At 32.5% G+C, this 20,141-nt stretch overlaps 1 non-coding gene across 1 annotated transcript; it reads right to left on the bottom strand.

Annotated features, from left to right (window-relative positions):
• Nucleotides 1-6,046: 6,046 nt before the first annotated feature.
• Nucleotides 6,047-6,118, bottom strand: TRNAD-GUC (transfer RNA aspartic acid (anticodon GUC)). The gene has a single exon. It is a non-coding gene; the product is annotated as a tRNA-Asp (tRNA).
• Between the last annotated feature and the right edge of the window lie 14,023 nt (nt 6,119-20,141).

Below are 20,141 nucleotides of genomic sequence, written 5' to 3'. Positions count from 1 at the left end.
AATATAATGTTATAAATTGCACCCCATGCAATTCCACATCACATTTTTCCTTTGCTTTAGCCAATTCAGAGATGATGATCAAGTTTTTGCCCGACCTTCTTGTTTAGACCACTTTGCCATCTATCTTTCTTGATCTCCTAACCATTTGGACTAATTTATTCAGGGACACATGTGCGCTGCAAAGAATTTTGTTTGCTACGCATTCATCCCACAAATATTTAGACTGAAGGTGGCCATTGAGATGTTACACTTGCTAATTCTAGTAGTGTAACATCTCCTTTGATGCCCACCATTGTCGAGATGCTTTCTAGTTCCCTTTAACTTGATTTTCTTACTTAATTCCCCCCCCCCCCCCCCTCCTTGTATTCTTTGGCATTTAACAAGCTCTCAAAATTTCTCTTACTTCAATAATTTGATGCATTTCCATTATTGCTCACGTTAAACCTTTACCAACATTGAAGCTTGTATTCTTCTTCACTCCAACAATCTCTTGACTTTTGGTGTTGAAGGGAAGTGGTCTTTCCTAAGTTATCTCAATCTCATTGTTTAGCATATCAATTGTTGTGCATTATTGTTTATTTCTCTTTTCACCATTTTCATACAATCTATCTATCTTGGCTATCTGTGGAAGTGGAAACACCAAAGTGGGGGTTTGACTATGACAAACCTCTAAATCATAGCCACCCAACATTTCGTTCTCACTTGTATATGTGTAGGTTTGACAAGGAAGAATGTGACATTTGTTGGAGGCTTGAAATGTTGGACCATTTATGAGTATTTCTATCTTTTCCTTGTCATTTGGTCAATCTATTAAATTTTGTTGATTTACAATTTGTTGTTTACAAAGCATCCATAGTAGAGCATCAATTATTTGTTATTTTGTACCCTCTAGTACAAATTTTATTACATCATCTGTACAGGATGTGTGGGCACCACATTGTCATGCTTAAGCTATGCATGCATCTTAGGTAGAGAATGCACATATTTGTCTAGATAGTCTTGATAGTCCATATTTTTGTCCTTTGCAGTTAAAATATTTTTATTTGTCAACATTGCATAATTTTTTCACACTTTTCCATCCTAGTGAGAAAACTTAGAGGTCAAAGAACCCTAAAGGTTTGCTCAGTGTGGAGAGAAGATTATTGAGTCCTTGTGGGGTTTGACTACCCTTTTCAATAGTTCAATTGTCCTCCTCTACAAGCATAACGAAGCCAATCTATATTGACTCTATTTTTCCTTAAATATTCATTGATTGTTCATAAAATTACCTCCCAACCCTACATACATTTCAAATAGTAATGTCTCTTGGTGATAAATGTATTTCATGGTTTATCATTATTCATACATGACAATTAATGGTAAAAGGAAAGTTTCTTGTAGCACATTAAATGTCACAAATTCTTGCCCTATTTGTATGAATATACCATTTGTTATAAGTTGTGACAAGATATTTGACCCTATATAGATTTTGGTGTAGTAATAGGGGTACCCCTAGGTTTGTTGGTATTGGACAAGAGAGAAGCAAAAAAATTTGTTGTCCATTGATCAAACTCATAGTTATCTTGATCATAGAAACTCGCCAAATCTTGGAGGTTACTAGAATTAGGGTTTGTTTTTACAATATCAAGATCATTGACTTGTTTGTATCCTAAAGTATATAATAGGATTTTGAGGTGTTTAAATCTCCCTTCCTCGAGTGGGATTAAGATAATTTTAGTTTTGCATTTTTTTCAACAACCATATTATCTAGTAGTCTCATATTAGTTCTTACTTTTCCTCGAAAAAGTGCTTGCCATTATATTTCTTTGGCATCTTCACAAGGGTATTTATATTGTCTATAATGGACCCCATAACTAGTGGTAAATGAAAATTCTAGCATTCTAATATTGTCTTGCATTTTGTTTTTGGTAGAAACACTTGGCATTATATCTCTTAAGCACTTTCACAAGGGAATTCATACTACAAGGACTGGACCTTGTGACTAGTGCTATTACACAAAATCTAACATTTATTTTCAATTTTTCTTTTATTCTTCACGTTCAACTGTTTGTTCTTATTGGAATACTTCATAAGTTAGACCTTAAATTTCCCCATTCTTGGGGGTAAATATTTATGTTTCTTTTACGAAATACATGTATTTGGCTTCTCTTTAGAATTCTCAAGTAATTATTTTCTACTTTTCTTTATTGTTTGATCTACCAAAAAAAAATTTTGGTAAAATCTATCACATTGTTTAGTTAATCCCATGGTAAAAGTGTTTGAAAAGATATCGGATTGCACACTTTCTATTATGAGTGTTTTAGTCAAGACCAAAGACTTATTAGTTGCTTAGAGTATTTGAAAGGTCTTTGAGGTGTTAAAGCCCTTCCTCAATAGGGATGAAGATGGTTTTAGATTATTATTTTTAATGACCATACTATCTAGTGATCTCATAATATTAATAATTATAATTTTCCCATGACATAAATGCCAAGCATTGGATCTCGTTTGCACTTTCATAAGGGCATTCATACTATCAAGATTGGATCTTGTCACTAGTATTATAACAATTTTTTTAACATTCTAGTGTTGGCTGGCCATCTATTTTTATTAGAAACCTTTGACATTATATCTCTTAAGAACTTTTGTATGGGCATTCAAACGATAAAGTTTAGAAGTTGTGACTAGATCTATAACAAAAATTCTAGCATTCAAGCATTGACTCGACTTCCATTCTTCACATTTAAATGATTATTTGTGTTGCAATGATTTATAAGCTAGACCTTAAAATACCCTTTCTTGGTAGATGCTCATGGTAGAATTTTGATGTTACTTTTAAGAAATACATGTATTTGGCTTCTCTTTAGGATTGTTATAACAAAAATTATATCAATCTAGCGTTGGCTTGCCTTCTATCTTTGGTAGAAAGACTTCCATTCGATCTACTAGGCACTTTCACATGTGCATTCACACTATAAAAATTGAATATCGTGACTAGTGGAAAAACACAAATTCTAGCATTTATTGTCAAAGTGTCTTCCATTCTTTACATTCGACGGTTTGTGCTTGATGCAATGCTTCATAAACTAGATGTTAAACGACCCCTTATTTAGTGGGGGATTTGTTATGCTACTTTTAAGAAATACATGTATTTGGCTTCTATTTAGGATCTTGAAACCATTCTTTTCTACTTTTCTTTTTTGTTTGTGCTACCAAAAGTTTTTTGTTGATAAAAAAATTGGCAGTTTTTAGTTAATCTCATGGTAGAAGAGTCACAAGTTATTGGCTTGTATACTCTTTTTATTATGAGTGTTTTAGTTGATACCAAAGACTCATTTGTGGCTTAAGTGTATTTGATTTACCTTTGAGGTGTTTAAGCCCTTTCTCAAGGGCTATGGAGATAGTTTTAGATTTTCTTTTTTAATGACCATACTATATAGTGGTCGAGATATTATTAATAGTTCTAGTTTTTCTTTGATAGAAAAGCCTAGTATTGGATCTCTTTGACACTTTCACAATGTCATTCATACTACTAAGATTGGACTTTGTGACCAGTACTATAACAATACTTTATAACATTCTAGTGTTCACTTGCCTTCTATTTTTAGGAGAAACACTTGGCATTATATCTTTTAAGTACTTTCACTAGGTCACTCATACTATAAAGTTGGACCTTGTCACTTGTACTAAAACAAAAACTCTAAAATTCTAGTTTCGACTATCCCTCACTTGGTAAACATTAGTGGTAGAATTTGACTCTACTTTTAATAAATATGTGTATTTAACTTTTCTTCAAGATACTTAATCCATTCTCTTCTAGCTTTACAAGCTTAGCACATAATAAATAATTAATTACTTTCTCATACTTATCTTTCTTCACGTAAATGTGTTTAACAACTAAACAAAATTCTTGTATTACCCATTTTCATATTGATAATAAAATATTAAGAAAACAAAACATCTAAAATTCAAAATCCTAAAGTGTATATTATTAGTTCCTGCCCATGGCAGGAATACTTATGCATTCATCATGGTCTTAAATGGTTATTAGTTATTGTCCTTGATAACCAATCAGTGTTTCAAATTTTTGAAACTAAAATAAATTTTTGTTTTTTCAAAAGTTGACATGCATAATTTTTAACAAAAAATATTTGAAAACATGATTTATTTATCATCTAATTGATGTACACTAATTTTACTAGGCATAAAATTTAATTTTTATCAACAAAAATTTATAATTTCCCTATAATTATTACTACTGAGATGAAATGACATAAAATACTGACGTGCATGTACTGAATTTTCCACTCATGTACTCTTGCAAGCAAAAACTTAAAAACTGGCAGAAAAAATAGTCCATAGCACTAACTCTTGTTAGCAGATGGGGCCCACCAGCTCGTGAATGGTTCAACTTTCCACTAATATATTCTAATCCATCACCTTAAATTGGAATGTCCCCCGTGTTAAAGCGCAAATCAATGCTGCAACTATATCTTTATATATATTTATATTAAGTATTTAATTGTTTATATATTTCATTTGTTATGAGATTTATTTTAGATTTAAGTATTAATGTAGATAATTTTTTTAATAAAAAAAGTTGAAATAAGGTAATGATTATGGTTAAAAGAGGGTGCATTTAAGGTTATAATGCAATTAGATATAAATATAAATAATTGTAAATATATACAATCTATTTTTTTTTTATAAAGTGTTTAAGAAAATTGTAAAATATAATAATAAGAATAATATAAATATAAACATATAATGATATAATAATAAAAATATAATAAATAATAATAATATAATAGTTAAAATATCACATTATATAGTAATATAATAATAATATATTAACATTATTAACAATATAAGATTGATAGTAACAATATTATTATATAAATTACAACATGATAACACAATGATGATTAATGACAATAATAAAGTATTTTTATATTATGCTTGATAAGAGATAATAAAATTCAAATATTAATTAAATAATTTTTTAATATCTTAACCATTTCAAACATTATTATTTTTAAATTAAAAATAGATAAATTGAACAATATGTTCCATGAAAATGTTGATAGTTTTAATTTGATTAAAATTTAATTAATTATATTAAAGAGAAATTTTTTATTTTATTATATGAAAAATGAAGAAAATTTATACAATAGTTTTAATAGTGAAAGAATAGAAGAATAATTAGAAATAAATTTTAGGTGAAATTAAAGTTAATGTAAAATCAAAATTAATGTATATTATATAGTAGTGAAATTATTATTTTTTATTTTTTATATGACGGGTTCAATAAATTTAAATTATTTTTAATTTAAACTTAGAAATATAAGTGTAAGCTAATATTTCTTTGATTAAGAAGTTGAAATTTGAAAAAAAAATTCTTCAATCAATGTGATTTGACCAATGATTCTAACCTCATCTCTCATAGTATTTTATTTATGCATACAATACAATAAAATAAATAAAAAATTGATGAATATTAAAATATTAATGATTTGAGTATTTTTTATAATTATCATTAAAATAGAAAATAAAAATTTGATAAATATAAATATTTGTTTATTTTTAATAAATTTAAAATTTCAAAAGAATTGAGAATTTACTTTTTACATTTTTAATAGGTTTTATTTTATTTTTAACTTTTTAAATTTGATTCTATGTGTAAGTTTTAATGTGAGAGTTAATATTTTAGTATTAATATTTTTAATATAGTTTAATTTTATTTTTACTATTTTATTTAATTAGGTTCAACTTTCTATTAGTTATAATTTTCTAAAATTGAATCTATCTTTCAATTATTGAGTTTACAAACTAATCTTAAATACATATCCTAACACTATTCCTAACTCTAAATACATATGTAACACTATTGACAGAAACTTGACGCGTCCTTGTTAATAAAAGATGTCTATAACCCTTAAACATTTTGTCAAACTACAACTTCTATTTGCTAAATGATTTGAACAACCATTATAAATTTTATTATGCGCTGCATGTAAATGGAGAATACGTTCTAGATTAGTTCCTTAGTTAAAATGGGGAAAAATTACGCCGTTGCCGGGGATCGAACCCGGGTCACCCGCGTGACAGGCGGGAATACTTACCACTATACTACAACGACAGGTACTTGTATCGAATTAACTTTTAAATTTATTTATATTTTTTTTTTATTGACAATCAACTGAATTATTTTATCATTATTCGTACAGAATGTGCATCCTACGTGATATATAATAGATTTTATTTTTCTAATTTTTTTGAGAATTCGCTATATTTATTTGTTATTAAATACATTATGTTTCCATCCAAAAAAATCATGAAAAGGTTATCACAGAAACAGAAAATCATAAGTATATTGATGGGTGAAGGCTGTAACTATTTATTTAGTAACCATGTATACATAATTAAAAAAAAATTTGTCTAAATTATTAGTTAAAATTTTTATTTATTTAAGATTGTAGGGTATATATATATAGGTTGATTAAACTAAAAATAAATAATAAATATATTATTAATCAATAAATAGAGTTGGGTTGATAAGTATAATAAATATTTTGAAAGTAAATGTAAGGATTATAGTTATATAGTTTTAGAATTGATGATAAGAAAATTTTGATTATGTATAGTTGAGTACATCTATGACTAACTACAAATTAATGCTTTTGATTCAAGAGTTGTGTTAAGAAACTATAAAGATATGATCTTCTATGGTTCATTCCCACATGCAATAGAAATGAATTTTCATATTGATTTGAACTATGTTGTGGTTGGAAGCTATCTATCCAAATGTGTACCTCAAAATATGTATCCTTTCACTCCTTCAGTATCTTAATTTGGTAATGCAGTTTTTAATAATATCTTTAAGAAATTGTCAAACTCAATAGGGAACATGTTCTCCTAGCTCAACCCTTTTAGTAGGTTGGGTGATGACGACGAGAAATATTGAAGACAATATTCACCAACATGCAAATGACCTATACACAAATGTGATTTTTTTCCCTTCTTTAGGAAATCAAATTGTTCATTTAATGATTTTTGCCTAGTTATTTCATATGAATTTTTTGCACTTTGAATATCTTTAAATGTCAAAAAATAACATGTCTCACAAATGTGTACCATATTAGCTCATGAAAACTAATAAAAAGGAGTTGGAATCTAGAATTTTAATTATAGAATTTATAAATTTGAGTTTCATTCTTGTGTGACATAGGATTGATCCTAACAAGTATAAAAATGGTAATATCGAGGCAATGAAAGAATATATCGAATTTGGGGCAAACGTCAATGTAATAATAAAAGAATAAATTAGGAATATACAAGACTCAAGGTGTAGGTGGGAGTAAATGGAGATAGATAAGGATTGGGCCATAAGCCAAACCTAGAATAATGATCTTCCACTTTTTGTATGTAATTGCATTTAAAGCAATCCATTGAGGTGAACACAAAACTAAATGGAAAATAGCAATAGTATGCAAATTTCATAATTCCAAGGTTCCCTAACTTTGATGCACACACTAATCTAATATGAGCATGCATTTCAAAGCATTTGAACATTTTTAGTCAATATAATTTAAGTGAATATCTAGGCACTCTGAAAGGACATTGTCTTTAAAAATGATGCAATATTTCTTCTTGCATTATCATTCATATGAGTACTTTGTTGTACCTACAAAAGTAATAAAATATTTATTTAAATAGGTTTCGTCAAACAAATGAAATAAGCACAAATCATAAGTAAAAAAAAATTTTATAAAAAATCAAAAAGGAGAGTGAGAAGGGTTAAAAAAATCAATGTGTGGAAAGTAATATAATAACACTTTGGTTAATGGAACAATGTGATATGGAATGTCCAATATGAACATCTACACATGATGTAGCAATGCAATCCTATACATGTGGTTTCTAGTGAGATGCCCCTATGTGATGTGATGGTATATTTCTTGTGATTATATGAAATGTAGTCATAGATAAATAGTCATAAGTCATAGATAATAGCAATGCATTGAGGATTATATGCAATGTAGTCATAAGTCTCCATGCAATGTGGGTATGTTGTGCAATCAAAGACTATGCAATGCAATGATAAATGACATGCCCAATATTTATTCATTATAATTTTATACATATTAGGTATGTTCTTGTGTCTTCCTTATTTTTTCTTGTTGTGTGTTTTCTCTTCTCGAGTATGCCTTTTCTTCCAACTCCAATCTTTCTTTCTTCTTCTTGAACTGATGGGATTCATCATATCATGCCTCCCATCTATTTATCACTCGTCATTATATTTTTCATACTTTTAGAATTTATCCTTATCGGCATGCCCATTGCTTGATTCCCAACATGCCAACCTATAACATGAATCTTGTGGTATGGATAACCCCTAAGATAATTTTTTTGCTCATATTGTTTTTCTCCTTCAAACATTTAAACATGTTTCATTACATTTCCAATTGTTAACTTTTGAAGTCAAAACTTTCAAAGTAGAATTATTCATGTAGTGCATATGATTAGAAATGCAAATGGAAACAAACTAGAGTGTAAATCTCTTATTTAAACCAAGACAAAAACTCTATATATAGCTCAAAAAAGAGATAAAAATAGCACAATAACATCAAAATTAACTCAAAATGTTACCCATAAATCCACTGTGATTTTATTTTCTCCTTAACTAGTTGATACGTGGATGTTCCTTTGTTTGAAGACTATAAATTTAATAACATGCACTTAAATGAAGTGATGTGGATTGGAATGAAGGAAAGAGTGAAGGAAAGAGTGCCTTAATTTATATAATATTGAAGGGGGCAATCAACAATTAAGATAGGATAGTAAGATCAATGGAGGAGGATGCTTGAGAAAATTTCCCCAGGATCAAGAAGGCAATGGAGGATTGATATGGAGGTTGTAAGATTGTGAATGGCTAAGGTAAACTTACTATATTTACTAAGTGGTTTCAACCATGAGAGAGATAAGGGACATGTGCATCTAGGAGGGCTATATTCATGAGTTTAGTGGAAAGAATAATAAAAATATAAGAATAATTGTTCTTAGTTGCCCTTTCTTCTTGGAATGTGTAAAAGAAATATGGGCATAATTAAATATTAAAATAATATTTAATTATTTTATCCATGTGTGAGATGGAAAATAGGTGGAAATAATGATTTTTTTTGTGAGGTGAGATTGAAAGGGGTATTAATTAAATAATAAAATTTAATTAATTGTGAAAGACCTTAGGTGAAAGAGACTTGTGCTAGGTGATGAATTTGTGATAGAGAAATATATAAGTGTCTACATTTTTCCCATATTTGATACAATGCAAATAAGTGTCACTATGTTAAACAATACTAAAAAGTAGGGTAGAGTGAAGCTTTGGTGGCAAGTTACCTTAATCACTTAGTGATGATAATAGAAGTGAGGATGCTCCCCTCAAGAGAGTTGTTGGGTGAAATGGAACCTAGGAGGTCTCTTCAAAATACAAATGATGAGCAAAAATGAGGCCATGATCTATAAAAGATAACTTGAGAGAAATCATATTGGGATGATGGACTAGGAATGGGAATATTGATGGATGCTAGGATGACTAGATGATAGGATTCTAGATTTCATGGATGTATATGATGAAATATCACAAGGATGTAATGCAAAAAAATGACACATGTTTTGGATATGGATGAATGACAATAAATGATCAAATGGATAATGGCTAAATATTGTCTTAGTAACTTCATGTGCAAGAAGAAACCTTTTATTTTTCTATAGCACTTAGGATTATGTACTATGATATAAGGGATCACAATGATGATGTGTTATGTGTGCAAGGACTGGAAGACAAACAAAGAAGTTGCAAATAGTTGAGTGATTGAATAGACACATTTTTGTTAGCATGTCATTATATGAATGATGAAGGTGACCATGATGGTGTGATGGATGGAATACTAGGACTAGAAATAACAAATAAACAACAACACAAAGACAAATACATATGAAAGCAAAGAATTTTCAAATAGCTTAGTGAGACAAGAAGCATATTTTGGTTGGTACACCATCATATGAATGATTAAGAAGACCATGACAGTGTAAGGTATGGAACAATAGGACCATATACAACAACAAGTGAAAATGAGAAACATAAATAAACACAAACATAGGAAAAAGAAAACAATCCAAAAAGCAAGCAAAAATCATATGTGGGTATGCCAAAAATGTAAGAAATGGTCTATAGTACAAATGAAAAATAAGTGCAAAGAAAGATATTTCTATTTCAAACTACTATAAACATCCCTAGATAGAGCTCACAAAAGATATCAAATAACAAAAAAATATTAAAATAAACTCAAAATGTTTTTGATATTACAAGCAGCCAAAAAAGGGGGCTGACCCAGAGGAACAATAAGGAGAACAGTGGAAGAACCACTGTATGCATATAGTCAATAGAGTTACAGCATTTTACCTCTATAAAAAATAATTATCATTCTACGAGAGTTTAGCAGGAATAAAGCAGTAATAAGTAGAGTTTTAGACATATGCCAGGCAGGGAAATCAACATAGAAATTCAAAAAAAAAACATAGGCTAACGCTATCCACCTGTAGGCTACTAAACGTAAACAAAAAACCAGCTTTCCATCGCATTCAGAGAATTACTTCTTTTTCCCATGGCTCCTCTTGGGGAGGAGCTTTCTTGCCCATTCCTTGGTGAGGAATTTAAACAGGGCCTTGTATTCCTCATCATCCTTGCATTTACCCTTGGATGCACTTTCCTGCATGAGGCACAGAGTGGTAGCCAAGTAGCGCATCACATTCAACATGAATTTAGAAACATCATGCATTTTGGATTCTGCCGCCTCCAGTCTGCTGGTGATATCCTGCACATTATCAGAAAGGGCCACCATTTTTTTCTCTAGCTCCACCAGGTTTTTGTCCTCCTCCTCTTTTATGCTACTAGCCTCCTCCACAACCATCATTTTTTCCAGTCTGAAAGTCGGGGAGGGGGAATTTGCAGGCTTCAGACTCTTTGAAGAAGTGGGGCTTTTCGAAGCCTGGGTGGAACTAACAGAGTGAGGGGTCAGGTTATGGTGGAGAAAAACCACATTCTCAATTGGGATGGAATTTCCAATGTCATGCAAAGAGGCAGGGTCTCTCCATTTTTATTTGATTTTATCCTTGACTATTTTGTATGTGGATGCTCATTTGCTCAAAGAATACTATAGTATACTATTTTACTTTTTAGTTGCTTTAGATTTAGTATAGTAGTTAAATTTGCATCGCTTGAGGTAATTGAGGGTTATTTACTCTTTGAGGTTACACTTCCTTTAATTTAAAAAATCTCATCTCTCATATTTTTGTCACCCTGACACTTTATAACATTGATAAGTTGTTGTAGTTCTCTTCTCTTTAGGTGAGTCACTCTTTTTATTTTGGGGGAATGTTTTATATTTGAAAATGTCAAATCTCTTTTCTAACAATTTCAATGCTTTCATTAATGTATTTTCTAAGATATATTTTAATATGTTGGATGATGCTCTAGATGAGTTCTTAGAAGCATCCAATTTTATTCAAAAATCTAACTTTTGACCTTCTTCATCTGATATTCCTTCTAAAGAAGATGCAAAATTTGTTAATATAATTGTTGTCTCTATTGTAAGTAATTTAAATGATAGAGAGCTTGGGAAAATCAAAAGGAATTTAAAAAAACTAGTTAATGAAAAATAAGTAAAAATTGATTCTTTGGTTTCTTTATAAATTGGAAAAATATTAAAAGAGAATGAAAACATAAAAGTTATGACTATTTGAAACTTCAAAACAAAAATATAAAATTTGAAAAAAAAAATACATAAAATATGTAACAAAATTTTGAAATTTTACCTTCACCACTATGTGTTCCTTTGATCGAGCTTTCCCACAACTATACATTTTTTAAAAAATTAATAACAATGAAAAAGCTATGATGATTTGACTGATGGGTGACTTTTTAAAAATTTAAATGGATAAGGTTCAAGGCTTAAGCCCTTTGTTGATTTGCCCCTATAGTTTGGAAAAGGTCGAGAGTTGAAATTCTAGGTGACTAGGAGCTCAAGGCACAAGCTTGGCTCCCAATTCTAATGTGATTGTAGGTCACAATGTCCAAAAAATTGAAAGAACCTCATGTTTTTGGAATGGATCACCTAGATTTTATAGAATCATTAGAAATGCTTAAATTTGACCAAAGTTAAATGAAACCCTACACACAATGGATTTCGGTTGAGATATAAAATAACTAAACATGAATGCCAAGAAGAATTTAAATGCACCTTTGAAGTGAAATTTTTCACACTTAAAAATTGTGTCTTGTAGAAGATTTTTAAATGGTTGAAGAACAATTTTTTTAAAATTTTGTTGCTTAGTGAAAATAAAAATCAACCCTTAGATTTGAAACAATTCCTTCAAAATGGTTAAATTTAGATTAAAACATAAGTTGTCGTTGGAGTTATTTGTTCAACCCCATAAGCCCATGACTCACCTACAAGAAAAATACTTGTCACAAATGGAGATCAAGCAAAATATATTTTCTCAAAAACCTAAGAATTGTATTGATGCACAAAAGATTTCTCAAGGTTGGTTTTCTCAAATTTTGGCAAGAATTTAGCATATCTAGAGCTCTAACACCATGTTGGAGTTATTTGTTTAATCCCACATGCCCATGAATCACCTATAACCAAAACACCCATTGAAATGGAGATCAAGCAAGATATATTTTCTCAACAAGTTGAGAATTATATTTACACTCAAAAGATTATAATACGAATGAATACAATGAATCCTTATAGAAAAGAAGAATTCAAACCTAGACTAAACCCTAGAATAAGACTAAAAGAGAGCTTGACAAGTATCCACATCATAATTAATGAGAGAAAATGTGCTAAATAAACCTCAATCCAATAAAAGATAAAAATAACCTAAGTTTAGCTTAAGTGAATGAAGTAATAAAGAGCCTAATTATATAATTAATTAGAAAATATCTTAATTACTCCAATAGTTACCACATTTAAACATGAATTTCAAACCATTCTAGGAATTGATTAAAGATTTAAATGAATGTGAATATTAAAAAAGCTAGCTAAAAGTGTTGGTTCTATGGATTCAATAGAATAATAAAAATGGCTTATAATATGGATTTTAAAACATATTTAAGTGAGAGGAAATGATGAGAGATCTTAGCAGGTTGTGTTTGCGAGGCTAGGATTGTCTAGCCTTGGCTTATTTCTTGTGTTGTTCGAGGGTGTTGTTGTTGGTGTCGGTGGGTGTTTCTTGTTGTGTTGGAGTTGCCTTTTGGGAGTAGTGTTGTGTGTTACGTGTTATTGTGGGTATGGGGAGATTTTTGTGTGCGTGTTGTTGACAAAGATGGAGGGGGCTAGCATTTCTTCAAGTATGGTGGTCATTGGTGATGTGGTGCAAGGGGGGCCTTCTTTGGGTGTGCATGCAAGGTCCACGAACTTATTTTTTTATGGGTGATGATCCTAAGCTTAATAAAGTGGATGGTTGCATGCCAAGGAGTTAGGATTGTTCAATTCTAATCATTCCTCCCGAATCAGTTATGGAAGATGTCGCTTATTGGAGCAAACATACTCTAATCGACAAATTTATTGGAATCCATATTTCCCTGTCGATATTGGAATCTTGGATTCATTGTTCTTGGCAATTTGAGGGTGATATGGAGATCATGTTGGTTCCGAATAGCTATTTCATGGTTGTTTTCTCTTGTATGTCTGATTGAAATCATGTTTTTAAGGGAGGGCCCTACTTTTATAATCATGTGAGCTTGTTCATTAAACCCTAGCATGCGAGTTTCAATTCGGCTAAAGAATTTCCCTCAAGGGTCCCTATTTGGGTTCGTTTGTCACAGCTTCCTTTGGAGTTTTGGAGGGGAGATATTTTGCAATAGAATGTTGCTCTTCTTGGGAAGCCAAATGCAATTTCTCACCAAACCCCTTGATAAAAAGGTAATTACTTTTTCCCATATTTGTGTTGAGATTGATTTGAATAGCCCATTGCCAGATTCTTTGGAAATTTTTCTAGGCTCTTCATCATGGGTGCAACAGTTAGATTACGAGCCTCTTCTATTTTAGTGTCAGGTTTGTCATGAGTATGGACATCTTCAACATCAATGTCCCAGGCTAAATAAAGTTGTTGGTGGTTCTCCTTCTTCCTCGACTTCAAAGGTGGATAAAGGGGACACAGGTAAAGCCCCTATGAATGATGGTGGCCCTAATAAAGATGGTTTTATACCCGCTAAGCCTTAGGCTAAGGGGAGGGGTCAAATTCGGTCTTATAGGGATAGGTAGAATGATGAGGGCTTCAATCAATTTTAGGTATTGGACACTTTGGCCTTGGAGGAAGGAATTCCTATGGAGGTTTCTTTTGGGCTAAAGTTATAGGTATGGATGGTGTGCAAGAGTAGAGGACTACTGTTATGGGTCAAGTTGATGTGCAGGTGCAAGGTGTGTCTCCTAATGGTCCTAATGTGGGAGATCCAGATGAATCTTCCAGTATGCAGGATGATATGGTTTTGTTAGATTTGGCTAAGGGGGTGTTGGTATTTAGTGAAGGAAGAGGGTCTTCTCAAGCTTTGGGTTTGCAAAACAGGCCCCTTCAGAAAAGGTTCTTTTGAAAATCCTTCAAAAATTGGTTGTAAGAAGGATCAGGAAAAGATTAAAATAGTCAGTGAACTGTTGGTGGAATCTAGACCAGTCATGTTGGAATGCATTGATATCGGTAGTAAACTGAGAGGGGGGGGTGAATCAATTTACTACCAATAACAACAATCAATTCAATTATGAACCTTATAATGGAGCACAACATAATGAAAGATATATCATGAAAGCACAACACACATAACACCAATATTTTGAAGTGGAAAACCCAGAATGGAAAAAACCACGATGGGAAACCCCACCCACAATCAGATGAATACTCTGCAGTAGTATTGTGAATAATTACAATGGGGTCTACACATGCAAAAAGTCCAACATCCTAAAGCGCACTTCTCATCACAAAGGGAAGTCTCACTGACTTACATAAACATCGAACTCCAATCTGAAAAGCATTGAACTGTGAAAGTAGCATCTACTAATGCCTGATACAATTTTGGTTACTGATGTCTGCTCTGCAATACAAAACCTTTCCAACCTTCACTCGAATGATATCTCTATTCGCACATAATCCTTTCTCTGATAATGCAGACTTAACCAACCATAACCATCGCATCCCAAATTGCATGAATAAGTCACCTATAAATATAGATCATCAACCTTATTGACAAGGTCGGCTAAACCCTAAACCTATAAACCCATAATTACAAAAATTACATCACATGATACCACCAAACCAATATTATGATTTACATTACATAGCATGGACCTAAATCAAGTAACCAAACAATTATATCTATTGGAGATTCTGCTAAGACCAAAATCCAACATGCTTCACTTACCAGTAGAAACCCTCAGTGAAAGTTTAACTGGATCCAAATAAGACCACCATAATAGCACGTCATCTGATACAAATTCATCAAACACTCAAGACATGATCAAGAAACACCTTCAACATGGTAGAAACCGATTCCATAAGTCAAACCCAAAATCCACTAACCAAGTCACCAAAATAGCATACCAGTAAAGATAATCGGGAATGCCAGAAACCGATAAAGCCAAAAGCTAGCCGGGAAAACCAAGAACAAGCCAGTAAAGGCAAATACCAAAAGTGATAACCAAATTATGAAACCGAAAAAATATAGCAAGCATATAACCATTAGAATAAGCATCCAAAACTAATTCTAGAGATCTGATCATACCGGATCAGAATGATCACCAAGACTAACCGGGATAGATCCAACCAGGACATAGTGTTGACATCAATGACAACACTTAACCAAATCTAGCATATTGCCAATAGTGCAAGCCCATCTATGCTCACTTCTCCCAATACTTTCAATGATTATTCTCTCTTGGAATGTTAGGGGGTTGAATAGCATCCCTCGACAAAAGGCTATTCATGATTTGGTTGCAGCTCATTCTCTGAATATCTTTTGTGTCCAGGAGACTAAGCTCTCAGTTGATTTCATGCTTCAGTGTGCTTCTACTATCTATTGTTTTGGTCAGTGCTAGTGTATTGGTTCCCTAGGTTGTTTTGGGGGTTTGGCTCTTTTTTGAGATCCGCACAAGATTGTTCCGCTTTGGTGATTACCTAGTCATTCCACTCTTTACATGGTTGCATCTAGTTTGGAATCTAGGGAGATTATTTGGTTACTAATGTATGTGCTCCGATTGAAATTCAAGGAAAAAATTGGCTTTGGTATCATATAAGGTATGTTAGATCATGTGCTCCTTATCTTCCTTGGGTGTTAGCTGGTGATTTCAATTCAATATTAAGTTTGGAGGAGGAGAAGGGAGGGCTAGCTCGGTTGGGTCCTTCTTTTGACCTCTTTCATGTGAGTGTTGACTCCCTTGCTTTAATTGATATCAAACTATTTAATGGGGTCTTTACTTGGAATAATAAAAGGTGTGGAGAAGAAACTAATTCTGAAATGTGGGATCGATTTCTTGTCTCCTTTTTTTGGGTGAGTGGGAGCCTGGTTACTATTTCTAAGATCCTTGACTGGAGGGGTTTTGATCATTGGCCAATTAAATTTTAAGCAATCCTAAGAAACCTCCTTTTAAATTTTAGATTATTTAGCTTCATGATTATTACCTTCCTACCTTAATGGCCCAATGGTGGAGAGACCATGGCCCTACCTAAGGTACGGCTATGTATTCCTTTGTTAAGAAAATGCAATTTATGAAATTTTAGCCTAAAATATGGAATATGTTTTGTTTTGGTAACCTTCACACAGTGAAGATGAATTCTCAGGCTTGCCTTGATGTTATCACTCACCAAATTTGAGATTATGGTTTCTCAAATTCTTTAGGCACATCTGAATCTTAGGCTATGAGAAAGTTGGAGGAGTGGAAAATTTGTGAGAACATTTTTTGGAAGCAAAAGGCTCAAATTGATTGCCTTCAAGAAGGCGACAAGAATACATATTTTTTCCATGATTCTGTGCAGGCTCATTGGAATAGGAGCTATATTTCTTTGTTGTTTAATTCAAAAGGAATTTAGTTGTCATCATTGCAAGCTTTGTCTCATGAGGCTACACAGTACTATTCCGCTCTATTTACTAAAGATTTGCCTCCTATTGAAGATGAGGAGAATATGATCCTTGCTTGTATTCCCTCTCTAGTTACTAATGAGATGAATGATTCCCTCATACATTCGATCTCTTTGGCTGAATTGGAAGAGGTTGTTTTGGGGATGTGCAAGGGCAAGGCTCTAGGTTTCAGATGGGTTTCCTATAGAATGTTTTCAATATTTTTGGGATGTTATTAATTTGTATTTGTTGGAGGTGGTATAGGAATCTCTTGGTAGCAAACAAATGCTTTGTTCTTTCAACTCTACTTTCCTTGTTCTTATTCCTAAAAATAAAGGTGTTGATCAATTGGATTCCTTTTGGCCCATTATTCTTTGTAATGTGGTGTACAAAATCATTACTGAGCTAATTGTAGAGAGGCTCAAAAAATTTCTCTCATCTTTGATCTTGGATGAGCAAGGGATTTTTGTGGCTAGAAGAAAAATTCTGGATGGGGTGGTGGTTGCCTCTAAACAAATTCATTCTATGGCAGTGTCTAGGCAGAAATCTATGTTCTATGATAGAGTTAAGTGGCATTTTTTGCAAAAAAATCTCCTTCTTTGGTTTTAGCTCAGAGTGGGTCAATTGGACGATGAGTTGTGTTACTTCTTCGTCCTTCTTTGTTATTATTAATGGTGAGCCTTCTAAGTTATTTGGAGTTTCCAAGGGTCTTTTTCAAGGGGATCCTCTTTCCCCCTATTTGTTTATTATTATGGCTAAGGGCTTGGGAAGATTTATTAAGTCTTAGGTTTCATGGATTGATTTAGGGTTGGAGTTGGGGTAATGGGCTACCAAAGTTTTCTCATCTCCAGTTTTTGGATGATACTGCTCTTATGGGGATCACTCATATTCTTGAAGCCGAATTCTTTGGGAAGATGCTAGATATTTATTTAGTTTCTTCATGTCAGAAAGTTAATGAACACAAATCTTCTATTTTTTTAACACTTCAGAACCTATTTAGAGGAGGATTGCTAATATTTTTTATGTTTCAAATTAGTTCTCTCCCCTTACTTTATTTGGGTATTCCTCTTGTTGTTGGAATGAAACTTAGGTCATATTGGAAGGACTTGCTTGATAAGCTACATTAGAAGGTTAATCACTAGACTCATCGGTGGATATCCATTGCTGCTAGGGTGACTCTTCAATCGATGATTCAAGATCTTCCTATTTATAGGATTTTTGTTCAAATGGCTCATGTGCATCACCTTAAGGAATTTGATGCTCTCTCGTGCCAATTTATTTGGAATGATAATTTGCAAACTTCTAAGTGGATCTTAGTTAAGTGGGAATCTGTGTGCAAGTCAAAGGAGGGGGGCCTTGGTCTTCGTTTTTCTATCTTGAATGGGCAAGCTCTTGCTGCCAAATTATATTGGTGTTGGTGTACTAGTTAGAATCAGGTATCGGTTCATATTCTCATGCATAAGTGTCTAAGAGGGGTTAATTTTTTGGATGTTCCTCATTTTCATTTAGCAAGAAGAGGCTCTATGATTTGGCACACTTTAAAAATTGGGGCTCAACTACTAAGAATGGTCTTTACTGGATCTACAATAAGGGCTCTGAGACTCTATTTTGGCTAGAATCTTGGGATGGTTACTCTCCTATCCTCTCTATGTATTCGCACCTCACACCCCTTTGTGATAGTTTTACTACTGTGGGTTGGGACAAGGTAGAGCATTTTAAGATTGCTCAGAATTTAGGGCTAACTATTGGTTATAGATGGAAACATTTTTATGAATGGCTACAATAGATGATACTCTGCAATAGATGGTACTCTGCAATAGTATGTGTAAATATTATAATGGGGAATGCACATGCATTCAGGCACACTGCCTAGAGATTACTACTCAAAATAAGATGACTCTGAAGGCTTCAACCCTTAGGGAAGGTTCACTACCTTACAATAAGATTCATATTACAATCTAGATTACATGAACTACAAATATAGCACCTCCTTATGCCTGACGATAGTTTTGGTTAAGAACATTTGTCTGCCCTACAACAATATCTACTCAACACACCACACTGAATGATAAATTCACTCATGAACCACATGTACCTCTCTCTGATAATGCAGACACAACACCAATACCCAAATTACATGACTATACCACCTATATATACAAATCCTCAACCTTGACTACAAGGTCGGCTAAACCCTCAACTCACAATAACAAAATTACATCACACGATACATATGTGAACCATTGGACCAATATAATGATATACATGACATAACATGGACCTGAATCAAATCTCCAAACATGCATCACCACCAAAAATCTCACCAAGATCAACCGCAACATGCTACACCACCAAGAATACCACATAACCTAAAGAATATCACCGAATCAACAAAATCACCAAGAACGTGCACAAGGATCAATGTGGACCACCAAGAAAAATAAGAAACAATCAAGAAACACCAACAAGCACATTAGAACCATCCACAATAGTTGCACCAACACCACTAATGCAAATCTTCATCGATCAACACGCTAACTCACAAGAACACTCAACAACAACAATTCAGACTAGAAAGATAACTTGAGGAGCACCAAATAATGAACCATCTAAACTGAAGATACACATGAACATCCAAAACATTCTCCCAAATTCAAAACCAAAGATATGATCATACCAGAACTCACCAAAGAAAATACCAAACTCTGCCAACCACTACACAGAAAGACTGAACTATAAACCGAATCAAATAATATGATCAAGCAATCTCTTGGATCACTGAAACCCATAAGGAATAAAGTATTCCAGCATCCCAAATAGATAAATCAACTATACCAGCACAATGCAATCACCAGAATACCAAACAACTCACAACAACACAAGAATATGTTGACATCAATGACAACAACATATCCTAGCAACAACAATATCCAACAATAATTATATTGTATGGAGATATTTCATGGTCTAAGTATTGGGATCGATATTAATT

The sequence above is a fragment of the Cryptomeria japonica genome, chromosome 8, assembly GCF_030272615.1.
Source record: "Cryptomeria japonica chromosome 8, Sugi_1.0, whole genome shotgun sequence".
Lineage (NCBI taxonomy): Eukaryota > Viridiplantae > Streptophyta > Pinopsida > Cupressales > Cupressaceae > Cryptomeria > Cryptomeria japonica.
The sequence above is the reverse complement of the archived record's forward strand: the minus strand, read 5'-3'. Positions and strand labels throughout refer to the sequence as shown.